Consider the following 14,651-nt stretch of genomic DNA (forward strand, 5'->3'; position numbering starts at 1 on the left):
TTCCCTCGTTCCCTACTTTCCTTTCTCTCTCCCACTCTTCTTTCTTGGCATCTCTCCTCCGTTCCCTCTGCATAATCCCTTCTCCAGCAAGTCCCAATTCCTCCCAGCCCAACACAGTTCCCCATCCCGTTTGATAAATGGGCAGCAATGAACTAGTTAATTATGCTGGCATGTAAATGAGTAAACATCACAATGAGGCTCTTTGGGGAGGGGGACTTCACCCTTCAGAGCTGCTGTGTGAGGCTGCCAGCAGACTCAGGACACGGCGCTGGAGGAGAGGCTTTTCCTTCCCCTCTGGAAAAGTAATGGCATGACCACGAACGTTAGAACGTCATTAAATGCAATTAAAGACCTGATTTTTTTTTCAGTCAAGGGGTTTATGCATAAAGGGGGGTGGACCTGGCATGGGATGAGGACTTGACTCTTCTGTGACAGTGTTCCAGCCCACAGTCAAACCGTCTGTGCCTGGAGTCATTTTAAAATCTGGACAACGCGGTCAAACTGAACGCTGACCCTTCCTGCTGCCCAGGCGAGAAGCTCATCTTCGTCCTCCCCAAGGGCCATAGGAAAGAGCAGATGGTTCGGATGGAGGAGGCTGGATCTGGTAGGGGTTGGGGGTCCTGGTGTGGGGAGGCTTTCCAGTCTGGGGTGCGTGGAAAGTATCCCTGATTTCTGGTTCTCTTTTGAAACCAAAAAAGGGGTGTGTTAGTGTAATTTGGCTTCGTATTTTGCCCGCTGTAAACTCCATACAGCAGCGTGAACTCTTCTGCTTCACATCTAGCTATTACTGGCTTGGGAGATCTGTGCTGAAATGCATGCTAGCGCACACCGCTCTTTGATAGCATTTGCTCTCAAGATATTTGTCTCATAAGTATCTTTCCTTAACTCTCTCTACCACAAAATGCAAATTGAAGTGGGTCCAGGGAACCTGCTTTTTGCAGGTATCTTGGGCCCACGGGCTTTGTTAAACCTCCGTTCCAGCTCAACACAAACGGGCTTCAGCAACCGTAACTCTTTTAGTCAACTCAGGAGATTAATGGAATCCAATAATGGCTAATTAGCAGCCCTAATAGCGGTTCAGTGCCTATTCCCTTTTGCACCACTTACTTTTTTCCAGCCTAAAAGCAGACTGGCATTTGTTAGTGTCAGCATAATGCTAACTTCCTACAAGAGGATTATTCAAAAGGAAAACATGCGTCTTTACAGCAAACAGCAGATCCCCCATCTCTCTAGCCTGTAGATACAACGCTGCATGGAGAACTCGTGCGGGTTAACCTCAGTCAGGACTCAAGCAAAATGGGAACGTTTTCAACATGAACGTAAGTGGGCAGAGGTAACTATTAATGACTAGAAGGGGCTCCAGAGGTCTAGTGAAAGGGCAATGTGTTGTTTGTATTGGATAGTCAAATCTGAACCTCGACGCGCCTGCTGCTCCTTGGCTGTGGGATCTGCGACTGCTGCAAAGGCGCCACGGGAAAAGCGCGCCACGCGCCGCACGCGGCACGGATGAGACCCACTGCAACCGTCGTGCAGAACGAACCGGAGAGGGCAAAATGGGAAGAGGCTGCATTGCTGATGCCACCTGAGAAAAGGCATTCGCTGGCACTTCAGCTACATACATAAGGACAGACAAAACCTGCCATTTCTCACCCAACTTTCTAGACGCTGGCAAGCGATGGCCGGCATGGCACACGTCGTGTATTCCTGCAGGAGCCAGCATGTGCCCAGGGTAGTAAAAGCAATAAAGCTGGTGTCAGCTCATGTTTAAAGTCTGTATAATTAGCAATCTCATCAGAAACATTTTTTGCCCTCTTCACTGTCCTTAGCAAAGCTGCTCTGATGCTTCCTCTGAAGCCATAGAGGCCGGGCTTGAAAGGAAAATAGACTGTCCTACCGGAGGGACACTTCCACACAAGGAGATGCTGGATTCATTTGCTGCTCCCCAACGGGCTTAGTATTGCTGAATTGGGACAGACTTTTTTGGGTCAGGAGTGAAACGGGGAGGTTTGCAACAAAGAACAGAACAGCAACATGCCCTCGACACGTTTTGCAAGGCCACACAAACTCCTCCTCTCCTGCTAGCTTTCCCTTTCCATCTCATAGATTCATAGATGTTAGGGTCGGAAGGGACCTCAATAGATCATCAAGTCCGACCCCCTGCATAAGCAGGAAAGAGTGCTGGGTCTAGATGACCCCAGCTAGATACTCATCTAACCTCCTCTTGAAGACCCCCAGGGTAGGGGAGAGCACCACCCCCCTTGGGAGCCCGTTCCAGACCTTGGCCACTCAAACTGGGAAGAAGTTCTTCCTAATGTCCAGTCTAAATCTGCTCTCTGCTAGCTTGTGGCCATTGTTTCTTGTAACCCCCCGGGGGCGCCTTGGTGAATAAATCCTCACCAATTCCCTTCTGTGCCCCCGTGATGAACTTATAGGCAGCCACAAGGTCGCCTCTCAACCTTCTCTTGAGGAGGCTGAAAAGGTCCAGTTTCTCTAGTCTCTCCTCGTAGGGCTTGGTCTGCAGGCCCTTGACCATACGAGTTGCTCTTCGCTGTACCCTCTCCAGGTTATCCGCATCCTTCTTGAAGTGTGGCACCCAGAATTGCACGCAGTACTCCAACTGCGGTCTGACCAACGCCCTATAGAGGGGAAGTATCACCTCCCTGGACCTATTTGTCATGCATCTGCTGATGCACGATAAAGTGCCATTGGCTTTTCTGATGGCTTCGTCACACTGCCGGCTCATGTTCATCTTGGAGTCCACTAGGACTCCAAGATCCCTTTCCACCTCTGTGCCACCCAGCAGGTCATTCCCTAGGCTGTAGGTGTGCTGGACATTTTTCCTCCCTAGGTGCAGCACTTTGCATTTCTCCTTGTTGAACTGCATCCTGTTGTTTTCTGCCCACTTGTCCAGCCTATCCAGGTCTGCCTGCAGCTGTTCCCTGCCCTCCGGCGTGTACAGTTCTCCCCATAGCTTTGTGTCATCTGCAAACTTGGACAGAGTACACTTCACTCCCTCATCCAAGTCGCTGATGAAGATGTTAAAGAGTATCGGTCCAAGGACCGAACCCTGCGGGACCCCACTGCCCACACCCTTCCAGGTCGAGACCGACCCATCCACCACAACTCTCTGGGTGCAGCCCTCTAGCCAATTCGCCACCCACCGGACTGTGCAGTCATCCACATCACAGCCTCTTAGCTTGTTCACCAGTATGGGGTGGGATACCGTATCGAAGGCCTTCCTGAAGTCCAGGTATACGACATCCACCCCTCCTCCTGTGTCTAGGCGTTTCGTAACCTGGTCATAGAAAGAGACTAGGTTGGTCAGGCACGATCTGCCCGCCACAAACCCGTGCTGGTTTCCCCTCAGCATAATTTGTCCTGCAGGGCTCTCACAAATGTGAGCCTTGATAATTTTTTCAAATACTTTACCAAGGATGGAGGTGAGACTGACCGGCCTATAGTTGCCCGGGTCCTCCTTCCTCCCCTTTTTGAAAATGGGGACCACGTTAGCCCTTTTCCAGTCCTCCGGGACTTGGCCCGTGCGCCACGAGCGTTCGAATATTCCCGCCAGTGGCTCTGCAATGACGTCGGCCAGTGCCTTCAGCACCGTCGGATGGAGCCCATCCGGGCCTGCCGACTTAAAGGCATCCAGTTCTTCCAAGTGACTCTGCACCACCTCAGGATCTACGCATGGAAGTCTGGCGCCTTGCTGCTGCCTCTCTACAACCCCAGTGAGAGACTTGTCGTGCCCCTCGCTTAGAAATAAATGTTTCATACACTTAAAGCTCTATAAAACTAGAGCCCACCAGTATATATATTCAATATATTTTTAATATATATATATATATATATAGTTTAAATAAAGTCTCTTGTCCACTTTCAAAACTTGATTTTTTTCCTGGTTTTTTGAAGGGGCAATAAATAAAGTAGAAAAGGCTGAACTGTTTTGCATATCTCTGTGGAAGAACGGTGAACATTTCTACTTTAGAGTTCCAGAAAGATCACTGTACAGAACAAAAGCTTATATACAATCACGTGTGCAATTTTAGTTGGCTGGGCCTTTTACTAATGCAAGATCTCCTCTTTGCCCAGAAGCCCCTTCTACTCTTGACCAAATCCTTCGGTCTCTTCAATTGCAAAAAGCAGCTTCTCTTTCAGCTGTTCATAGCTTTTATATGGCGGCAGATCCAAACGATTAAAGCAAGTATGACTTCTTGGTAACCAGGTTTCCTTGCCAACTTTTTCAATGCAGATCTCGTCGTGCTTTCCTGATGTTCCTCTCACCCTCCCTCCTTCTCACTCCTCATTTCATCACGATCAATAGACATTAATTGCACAGTGCTAAGCTGCTCACCAGGATGCTGAGATGCTCTGTCTTAATTTTCTGCTTTGCATTCCCTAAATAATGAAAAACACCTTGGGTTAAACAAAAACTTGAAAAGGATTCCCACTGCCTGGCGTGGCCGCCCAGCGCAGCGCTTCCTTGGGTAAGCCTTCTTCTATCCGCTCCCTCCGCTGCCTTGGTGAAAATGTAAAAATAAAAAATCTCAGCAAAGGAAAAAAAAATCTCTGCTGGAATTTGTCTGATCCCTGCGCGTGTCGAGGATGTTCTGTTCAAGGACAGCATGGCTCGATTCGTTAAATAACGTATTTCTAGCAAGAACGTGACAGAAGTGTTAGCACATCGCTGGGGGGGAAAAGCATTTTTCTGACTGATCATGTTGTCTTGCAATACAAAAGAAAGCCAGAATGCTTGTAACTGCATAATAACAATATCCATTCACTTATGAGAAAATAAAATCGCAGACGTGGCTTTTATACCGGTAGGATATTGGTTCATCTTTTTTCTACAGAGGTCATATCTGCATAAATATTAAAGTGAGGCAACACAGCGGGTGTCATCCCCTGCGCTTAAACTACATGCTGAAAGCCCTTTAAATGTTGGCACCCTGCTGAAGTTAGTGACCTTAGAATTATTAAGATGAATTATAATTGCTCAGAGCCAAGTACCAAGAGACAGTTCCTTCTTAACTTGCACACTACTTGAATTAGAAGTGTTTACCACTTATTATCATTTCCTCCATGAAACGTGTAGTTCAACATGAATACAGGCAAGAAGATTTATTATGAAAACATTCATGCTTATGAGAGCCTCGATGCTTGGGTACACTATGAAACCTGCACAAAACAGCTAGCAGCAGATTATTATTACCCAGGCATTGTAATTACCTATACATTATAATCAGATGTAAAAATCAGAGGGCAAATTTCTCATGAAGGAGAGAGGCACAGGATAGGGAGGATCACTTGCATTGTACATGCCTGGACGCTAATCACTGGTGCAAGAGTTACGTTCATCTCACTTGCTTCAAGATTACTTTAATACAGCGCCATTAGTCATATGCCAATCGCCGTGATATGAATTACACAAATCACGTTAACGTGGAGTTTAAAACCACACGCGTGTTTCCTACGTTGTGTTGTAATTCATTATAAATGAAACAGCAATTCATTCTCTCAGGCGGAAAGGAGAGGTCAAACCCACAGTATTCATTTTCATCTCCCAGAATGAAATGATTTGAGCTTTCCATTTACCTACACACTAAAAATGACTTTATTTGCTGTAGCTAAGTGATACAACTGGGATACAACTAGCAACTGCTAGTAATCCCATATATTTCCATCCTAAGATCCCAATTCTGCCATCTCAGGCTTATATATCTAAGCCTGTGAGCAGTCCCATTCAAATCAGTGGGGCAATATATGAGTTTAATGGTAAGCACTCGTACCAGTGTTTAGACAGCAGAGCCTGAACGCTGGAAAACAACATACTGGGTTTTTCCTCCCAGCCTAAGCCATTTTGTTGCATTTGTTGAACCTATTCAGACCTATTATGAGTAGTGTTTTGCATGTGTATAAAATGCAGATATAGAAAGAATATCTCTATGCTTATATATTTATATGTGCATGTGTGTGTGTGCGTGCATGCACACTATATATATATATATATATATGTGTGTGTGTGTGTAGTGTGCGTGCATGCATGCACACATGCATATATATAGAATATATATATGTGCATGCACATATGCACATATGCGTGAATATATATTCACACACACATATACACACACACACACACGGCTGTGAAGCTACACCCAGGCTATGCTGTGTCTTCCTCTCTTCATGCTGATTGAAGCTTCAGGAAGGGGATGAGAAGAGTAATCAGTTGATTCAGGAGTTGAACCCTAGGGCTAGACACGGCACAAGATTTGAGTCCTGCCACACTTCTCTGTTGGGCGACGCAGCCACATGCATGTGGAGTTACATGCCTGGACACTACCCGGTGCTGCAGACTATCTGCAGGGCGAAGGGCGGGCTGGGTCACTGAGCTGACCCCTCCGGTATTTCCAGCGGTCTGAAGAGATTATAAGAGAAACGTGTCCTTCAGGCTGGGAGCCGTGGTATGGCGAAGGGAAGCATTTCCTGCCCGAATGCAAGGTGGTGCCTGTATTCCCGGGGTTGCCCCAGGTCTAGGGTGGGATGAAGGCCCCTCCTCTTCCCTGTAATTAGAAAATGCCAGGAGGGGAAGATGCTTCCCCTGGTTTGAAACCTCGTCCACCACAGCCCTGGGAAGTAACTCTCCAGGGAGTGTGAGTTTGGGAGGTTGTTCTGTTACCTATTATTTTAATCTGTCTTTATTTTTATCTGGTTTTACTGTAAGCTGCTTTGAGCTGTTCTTAAGGAGGGCAGCAAATACATCTCATACACAGATAAATGAGCTTTGCCCCCCCGGCCCCGGTTATGCTATTTCAGCTCACTGTTCTGGGGGCTCTTGCTCGACTTCAACACCAGCAAGACTAAGAAGCTGGGAGGACAGGACTCCCTGCCCATTAATGGTGTTGATACTGTGTCTTGATGCACTTTACTTCACCCGACTCAAGCCAGCCTTTGCTTATGGAGAGGGCAATCCTTGCTATGGGATGCTGAACAGCTTGTCAGAGCTTCCCCGGGATCACAGCCACTTCCATCCCCAGTGCTTTGGCAATACACAAAAGCAGTTCCTGGAGTTATCCAAGACCATGGTGCGCTTGTCCTGGTGCCGAGGGTGCAAGAGGACCGCAGGTAATCCTGGCAGGTGCTTGTGATGTCCTGCTCCCAGATGCAGTTCCTCTTGATACTCTGGTGTTGCTGGTCTGGCCAGGGAGCCTGGTGGGGAGAGCGACTTGCTCTTTGAATGTGGAGGAGATGGACTCTGATGCCCAACAGAGCGGATTTGGGAACCCCATGTGTGTACTATATGGCTCACCTCATCTGTCCCGTCCGGCAGAGTCGTGCGGCAAGAAATCCAAGCATCTCTGGGACATCAGTCCCCTTCCCGGGAGAAGAGGGTCTGCTTGAAGACGCACGATGGAGAGCACCAATGCAACAGGCATTTCTGGTTCAGCGGTCCGCACCTGTACTCCTCATTGCCCCCTGCCTGCCGTCGCCATCTGTGATGCACAGGGATAATTCTGCTGCTGCTTGCCCTTCAGCAAATCCAGTCTTGTGATATGAGGAAAATGCTCATCTAGAGCATGAGGCTTGCAACTAGGGGAGGAAGAGCTCAAGTCTGTAGGTAACTCAGCTCTTCCTGTGAGCTGTGGGACCCTGCTGACGGAGGGGACGGGCGTGGAGGCGCCGTAACTTGCAGCAGATGCTGCCCCAGCTGGAAAGCAGGGGAAGGCAGAGGTGGCTTATTTATGACTGCACACTTGCAAAGAGACCCATGCAGAATCAAGCAGCTGAGGAGAGGACAACAGAGAAGCTGGGGAAATAATTGCATGCACCAAGATGGCAGTTCAGAGATTTGCCACTGATCATGGGAGGGCTGCCCCTCGGGGCAAGCTTGTAAATGAGACTGATGCCGCGTTTAGGCTCACGCGTCCCTCACGATAGCCAGGGGCTGATTCAGCTAATGATACCTCCTTTGTCCTGTGCGTCTCTAGATCAAGCAGTGCAGATAATTATGAATTATTATATGGGCATTCAGTCTCAGGGCAAAATTTGCATAGCTAAGTGTATGCCTGTGGGTGATGTGGTTTCATGCTCAATAATTAAGTACATTTCTGCAGTGGGAAGTGAGGCAGAAAAAGGGTAGAAGCCACTCCTCTCTTCCATCATTTCCCTGCTCATGGACCTGTAAGGCGCCGTAATGAGGCAGGAGCTACTGCTGGCACATGAGGAGGTCGCCGGGGATTTTAGAGGTCTTGGAGCAGGGGAAACGCGAGGTCCTGGCAAAGCGATTGCATGCCTCCAAAGCAGCGGGGCTAAATTGCTGTAGCCAAGCCCGTGTGTGTATCTGGGAGAGGAATCTGGTCCACTCCATGCAAGCAAAGTCGCACAGCTCCATGGGGACCTATTTAAATATCTTTTAAGGTACTGCCTGGGGTCTCACAACCTAAAAAGGTTAGCTTGAAGAGCTCACTTTCATTTAAAACATCCCTTCTCTTACTTCCAGGATCAATACCCAGCTTCCAGAAGGAAAGTTCAAAAACAGCATCATTTCATCAGCATGATGTGGGAACCGAAGGGGGATTTTGCCATTTACCCTTTCTAATATCCTTCAGCAGGATTGCTGCGTGGGGGCTGCGGTTCAGGATGAAGGAGCTGATTAGCCAGGGGACGGGGGAAGGGAGCAGGCCTCTGGACCGCTCTGACGGACTAAACATCCTTTTCATGCCACACTGCTATCTTGCAGTGGGAAAGGCAGGTCAAGCATGAGCGCACGAGGCACAGAACTGGCACGAAGCTCAGCCACTGACCAGCCTTGTGGCCTTGGGCATGTCATCTAGTCACTATGGGTCTCAATATACCCTTTGTTAAAAGCGGCGTCATACCCCTTACTTCATGGAGTGTTAACCTAACCTTGTGGGAAGTGCGCTTTGAGATCCTCAGCTGGGTGTAAAGTGCAAGCAGTTGCTGTTATAGTTCCCATTATTCCTATTATTAGTATCATCAACACCAGAAAATGGGTGGGTCAAGCTTAACTCAGTGAGCTGTCCCCATTATCCACCTAGCACCAAAGCAGCCGGTCTCTCTGCACGCAGGCATTTCAATAAGAAAGGCCAAACATTGTGGGTCTGAACCAGGTGGATCGGGGCTGAAGGTGAAGGGTAAGGAGAGCAAAATATGATCCGCCCAGTTTAGACAGGGCTTTGCACCGACCAGTCAGATACAAACCCAAGCCCCTTCTAGTAACTTCCAAGGAGGCATCACATGTGAGGACTGGCAAAGGCAGGGCAGTGGTGAGTAGATTTGATTGCAAGAGCAGCCTAGCTCAGAAAAGATATTATTACTTGCAGCATTGATGTTTCCTATAATGGGAGACAAGGCAGTGGCACAAAGGTCCTGGACACCCATCACAGTGGACCTGGGATGGAAACATCTCATGCCTATGTACCACTAAGGAGGAAGAGGGGGATAGTGGGTCCTTATTAGCAAAAGTATGTGGGTCTCTATATGCTTTTCCCATTGCATGTTCCCCTGATAAGGACAGAGGACGATAGTAACTTTTTGTTTCTGGAGAGATAGGACTCAGACTACTATCGACAGCATGGTACAAATCACCGAACATTTCACATAAGGAGAGAAAAGCTAACGTTTCACGTTAACTCCCTTAGGAGTGTTTAAAATTGTCACCCTTGAAGGTTAGATATACAATTATGAATGCAATTATGAAAAATTTAACTAGATGCTTTCCCTCTCCTAATGAGGATATTTCTTCAGTGTCTCTTTTCCTAGACTGCTAGAGACAGTCTTTGAAAGTCTTTGTTAAAATTAATTTAATAACTGCAGTCTGAAGCCTAGAGCTGTCAAACCAAAATTATGGAACAGGAGAAGGAAACAGAGGAAAAACATGTCATCCTGCCACAGCAAGTCAGATCCCTCTTTGTGCAACTAGACTCGTTATAACACACTGTACATTTTACTCGTGTCACCAAGACTGAATACTACCGTACAAGGCAGGTACTGCAAAGACTCTGCCATTGCTGTAGCTGAGGCGGAGGCAGCGTGTCGAGGCCGCCTCAGGCCCGCTCCGACACCCCGCGGCACCGACACGATGGAGGCCGGGTCTCTGCACAGCCGCAGGAGCGGGGGTGGGGGGGGCAGGAGCAGCCCGGTGTGTCCGGTCCGCACTCCAGAGCTGCCCCCGCCCCCGCGCAGACACGCGGCCCGGCTGAGAGAGGGTCGTCCTCGGCTGCGAGGGGTTGCCCACGGGTGTTTGTACGGGGGGTTGGGGTGTAGATATGCACATATACACTTTACACGTATACACATACGTGTGCATGTCAGTATACATACATGGAAAGAGTGCGTTGGCAGTGCACATACACTTCTGCCTGTTTGCGCACACCTGCATGCACACACGCAGTATGCACCTGCAGGCACGCTGTACCCTATGTGCTACAGGTGCACTGTGTGTATACACCTACACATGCAGATGTGTGTGCATGCATGTACATACACACACACACACACATGTGCATGCATGTACGTGGCTGCATGGGCTCACACACCGAGTGAGTGAGTAGGGGTGGGAGTCAGTCTACTATTTTTCATAATGAAAAACTGAGTGAAATTAGTTGTGAAAAGCAGGTGGCACAAAACTCAGGCCAGTTGCAGACGGGCGCCTGGAGCCGAAACAGGCTGAGAAACCCCCGTGCTAGGTACAGGAAGCCACGATGATCGCTTTCTCTACGGCATCTTCAATAGCACCTGGGTATATTTTTCATGCCTGTTAATGGGGACTGATTTCAGACATGCTCCAGTGAAGACATTAAGTAGGACTGAAATTGTCTCCTTGTTTCATTCAGCGTAGGCCTAAAGGCCTCAAGTTGCAGTTAGTTCGTTACTGAACAAACTGCCGGTTTTCAGGGAGTCTCCAGCGCTCGACGCTCCTCACCTCCCGCTCCAGCGCTCGGCGCTGTCTCCCCCGGGCACTGACGCTCCTGGTTATGCCTCTGGCTTTGCTTACACAAAAAGTTGAACCAGTTTAACTCTGGTTTACTCAATCTGGTCAGTTTAAGTAGTGCACACCAATTCACAGGTGGTTTTCTTGGTGTAGCTTGTGTTGATAACTTTAAAACCAATTTTATTTAAATAGGCACAATATCTGGCTAGGTGAGGCCTGAAACATTATTTCCCACACCCTTTGCATGGTCATGCATGCCCATAGGAAAAGAAAGGAGAAAGTGCTTGATGAAGTTATGGAACCACTTTGATTCCAGTTAATTTACTACATATCTGCTCCCTGACATAGGAAGTTGCTTGGCTTCCCTTTCTAATAGGATCTATTCATTTAGCAATAGCAGTTGTAATTATGCTTTAAAAATACTGACAGTAAAATCTGATTTCACATGCTCCTGCATTTTGGGGGAGGGGAAAAATCTTGACTAGAAACTCTCACTTCTTGAATGAAACTTCCCATGCTTCAAAGCTAAACAGAATTATTGAAAATTAGGGTTGGAAGGGACCTCAGGAGGTCACCTAGTCTAATGCCCTGCTTGAAGCAGGACTACCCCCAACTATATCACCCCACCAAGGCTTTTAAAATTTCCAAGTGAACATAAGTAATAGGTTTAGTTGCCAAAAATGAGTCCAGTAAGGCAGTCATTTTAGTACCGTAGTGTATATGAATCATTCTGTTCCTGTTAACCTGAACGTGTAGGAAGAATTATATGTATCAGTCTTCTTTTGTTCAATAGAAACCAAAAGACTTATCTAGGCAGAGTTGTGGTGGGGGATATTTATTCTAGTTTTTGCTATAATTTTAAATCTTCCAATTTGAATGTTGTATCACTGGGATTTTTACCTTTAAATGGGTAAAGTAGTGTCATGAAATACTGTATGATGCACACCCAAAGAGAAGGTACAATGTATTTTAAGGTTGGGAAATTATATTAGAGCAAATAGGAGCAAAAGTGCCTAGCCAAACCAATAATTACCCTTCCATGAATACTAGGTTCTGTTTCTCACCTGTCTAAACTCTTTCCTCTGGTGAGATAGTTTCATCTTTTTACATTAATCTTGGGATTTAGTATGGGATAGTTTTAAAATTGCTCTTCTGTGTAAAGTTAAGACTAACAGTCCCGATTTCCTCAATGCTGAAAAAAGCCCTTCTTCTTCCTGATTTACACACTTAGAAACGTGTTTCTGTTTTAACACTGATTGATGGAGGTTGGGTGTTTTGCTTTTGTTTTGGCGAGTCTCTGCTCTTACATTGGTATGTGGTATCATAACTGATAGGTGATTTCCCTTGCGGAGTGGGGGGCGGGGTTCCAAAGAGGAAATCATCCACTACGAATGCTTTGAGCTTGATTCAGTACTCTGTAAAGTCAGTGAAAAGACTCCCATTCATCTCAGTGTCAATTGGATCGGATCCTTAAAATGGCTTTTCTTGGGGAAACAAGAAAGATTAAAAATAGATTTAAAAAAATAAAAAACGACAGATTAAAAATAGAATGAAAAGTTTTGACGTTTAAGCTGCTAGTTCAGGTCTAGTAAAGGCTGGTAGGGAATAAAAGTCATAACTGTTTGGGAACCTTTTGGCCTTTTTGAAGATAGGCTAGTATGATTTGTGGTGGAAAAGCATCAAACCCTGCTTTCCAGCTTTTCTTGTGCTGTTTTCAAGGTTGCTTTGAAGACTGTTTGTTGGCTCTGTTAGTATCTTTGGAAATGGTGATTTGTATTGGACATGGAACTTCTGTAACTCTTGGAAAGGATTTCTAAATGTATTGTCTACAGAACTAACCGTGGGTATTTTTAGAGTCCAAAATGTGAACTCATTCACTAATTGAGAAATTAACTTTTTTTTCTTCTTCTTTCAGCGCTACGACTTGTTGTGAAGCATTTACAGCTGCTCCACTTATGCATATTTTCAAACAGGCAGGATCTTTTGAAAACGATACCTAATGTTATATTATTAAAATGGCTATCCATACAAGGCAGAGAGTGTAAAAATGAAAATGCTGACAGGTATTTTTTAATCTTTTGAGATTTTAACTAACATTTCATTGATATTTATGTTTTATTAATTATCTCTGTAAGCAAATATAAATTGATGTATTATGCATCTTCTAGACAAGGGTTGCTCAATTTCCATCCCCTGGGCCAAATGCAGCCCCATGGAGCCATCACATCTGGCTTGTGGGGTCCCCATGGGTCTGGGGAATTGGCAGCAAGCGAGTGGTGGCCATGAACACAGCCTCCCCACCACTTCCCCTGCCAAATCCCCAAGCCCCAGTACCTGCATGGCTGGTCTGAGCCAAGCTATGCCTCTTTCCCCCGTGGGCCTGGGCCACGTTCCCCCACTTCGGGATCAGGGTTGGACCGTGTCCCCTTCCTTTCCTGCAGGGCCGGGTTGGGCCAGGCCACGCACTCTTTCCCTCCCTACGGGGTCACCTGGCTAGCCTTCTTTCCCTCTTGACAAGGATGGGTCAAGCTCCTTTCCCCATCAGGGCTGTGTTGAAGCCAGTTTGTCCCCCACCTGGCCAGATGGTGCCCACCCACGTGCCAGAGCAGGAACACCTGGATCCAGCCCATGAATGTATTGGCCACTGGCAGCCTGGCCTGCTGTGTTGGGGCTGCACTGTACTATCGGTGGTCCATTAAACCAATTTTAAAGAAACGAGTCATGGAATCACAGATTATGCGATCATAATTTTATCACTACTTTATATTTTCCTTTCAAAGGAAAAACTAGAAGTACTCTGTGACAGGCTCACAGCCGCAGGGGCTGCCATGACGCCCCTAGCGGCCTTGCTGCTCCTGCCTGGCTCCAGCTCTAATGTCACTCTCTCTTCATTGTTCACCAGCCGTGCCTCGCTCTTAATATTACAGGTTGATTCAAGGAGGCTGCTAGCAGGCCTTAGAGTGAGCCCGAATCCAGTAAGTTTCCCCTGGGTCTGAGGCCCCATTGGCCGCTATCCAGACATCCAACCTTGGTAGGTTCCTCTCGGCCTGACTACAGGTGCCCTACAGGACCTAGCCTTAAGGGCAAACGGTGTGGTTCCTTTTCCTCCCCTACTCCACGCCCTAAGCCTCAGAGATGTTCTCCCTTTGATTTTCCTTCTTATGCACTCTGCCCCCTTGAGCTCCCAGACCCCTCCCCTGCCCAGCCCTGGACACAGGTGGCTCTGGGCCTCTTGGACCTCGTGATCTGGGTCTCAGCCTTTTTTCAGTTCTGGGACCCCTCCCTGGGTCCCACCCTCAGTGTGAGGGCTCCTGGGATACTGGCTCTCTAAGCAAGCCTTGAGTCTGCACCCCCAGGGTTCAAGGCTAAACATAAATCAATAAGAAACATCACCGCTGTCTGTGTTAATTATTTGTACGTCCTTCGATGAGGAGAGATGACAATCCTGACTAAAGTTCTGTTGTAGCAGATGCTGTACAAATGCAAATAAAGACTTAGGGTGCGTGTAGATTAAATGAAAATTCCCTTTTATGTCGACGCAACTGCATTTGTCACTATGGCCTGTTTGTTAGTTCTTATCCTGAAAAGATATAGTCTGAAAAAGCTCCATTTGTATTCGAAGGCCAAGTCTGTGTGTGCATAGTTTTCGACAAATGAGCTGTTAAACTCAGTAAGACTATTAGCGCATGAGGCTAAA

This window comes from Alligator mississippiensis, chromosome 1 (genome assembly GCF_030867095.1).
Source record: "Alligator mississippiensis isolate rAllMis1 chromosome 1, rAllMis1, whole genome shotgun sequence".
NCBI classification, from domain to species: domain Eukaryota; kingdom Metazoa; phylum Chordata; order Crocodylia; family Alligatoridae; genus Alligator; species Alligator mississippiensis.